Below are 1,613 nucleotides of genomic sequence, written 5' to 3'. Positions count from 1 at the left end.
ATCAATAAAGTTTTATCTTATCTTATCTTATCTTATCTTATCTTATCTTATCTTATCTTATCTTATCTTATCTTATCTTATCTTATCTTATCTTTGACAGATATGAAACGATTATATCCTGACACATTTCAGCCACGTTGCTCAGCACTGCTGAACAAAAACACGTCCTTCCTCGAAGGTTTCTAATTATCCAAAACTTAAGATCAAAGGTCTCGTGTGTGTTTTGTTGTGTTACACTTCAGTGCAGTTCAATTACCTGAAGTTTTATTTTGTCTCTCAGCAGCTCTCCTCCTCCTGTGTGATGTTACCAACAGGTCATCCTTTGACAACACCAGGGTAAGATGGCATATTAATCCTTTTTCTTCACATTTTTAAATTCTAACATGGAGCTATTTCTCCAGTTACTCCTATAATAATATTTTCTGTGGTAGCAAATGCAGAAACACGTTGGAATAATGCGAGAAAAGTCTGCGTATGTGATAATCAAATATGATTTAATTGTGAGCAGCAAGCAGGCAGAACCTTCCTGATTCAGTTCTGTGTGTTCGTTGCTCACAATTAAATCATATTTGATTATCACATACGCTGACTTTTCTCGTATTATTCCAACGTGTTTCTGCATTTGCCACCACAGTTTTTTGGCGTTGTCATTTACGGAGCTTCGAGGAACGGAGAGCGCTCGCTCTCCTGTATCATCATTTTTATGCATTGTGTGAGATTTCTTTACAATAAAGTACTGAATTATGTGGGCAGGAATATGAAATGTAATAAACCGTCTCACCTGCAGATTTAGTAGATCATTATTGTTTAAATTTATTTGTGATTTGAATTTTTATTGGACATAAATTTTGTTTTATTAATTAATTAATTAATTAATTAAGGACAGAAGTTATTAACTATGTGATACCGATATATTACTCAAACTTTCTGCCTTTCTCACTCAGCTCTTCATAGCAGACAGTAGTTTTAGGGGTAAATACTACTGAAATACAGCTGAGGAACACAGGAATAACTTCAGTCTGTCTACACTTCAAATGGTTTCTTTACAAGTTTTAAAGCAATGGTGTAATTTATACATTTTAACATAATAGTGTTAGCTACATTTGTTGAAAGCTGTTTGAAAATTGTCTCGTCCAAGAGCAGATAAGAGCACACCGTGGTTTCTAATAGACCCGTCTCTTTGTGGTCTTTGTGTGTCTGTTGTCTGAACACTATTTCACTGTGATTTTCAGGCCATCTGCTGCCCCATTTCACACACTTATAAAGTAAAGAATTTATTTTATTCAGGAATACAAGGTCTTCCACAACAACAACAACAACAACAACAACAACAACAACATATATATATATACTGTATAATGCACTTCAAAGGCACAAATATATCACAATACTTTATATGCATGCCATTTTTTTGATCAAAGTCTTTTTTTATTATTTTTTAACATAATGCACAAAAAAAAAAAACTAACAAAAACACAAACACTCGAAATCCCTCTCATCCCTCCCCTCCTGTACCGGATCCACTGAAACAACAAAAATCGATCTTGTATTAATACAAGTGATACAATGAACAGGTTTGTGTACAATGAAACAATATTTAACCTTTACACAAA

Source organism: Austrofundulus limnaeus, unplaced genomic scaffold (genome assembly GCF_001266775.1).
Source record: "Austrofundulus limnaeus strain Quisiro unplaced genomic scaffold, Austrofundulus_limnaeus-1.0 Scaffold620, whole genome shotgun sequence".
Taxonomy (NCBI): Eukaryota; Metazoa; Chordata; class Actinopteri; order Cyprinodontiformes; family Rivulidae; genus Austrofundulus; species Austrofundulus limnaeus.
Note: the sequence above shows the minus strand (reverse complement) of the source record.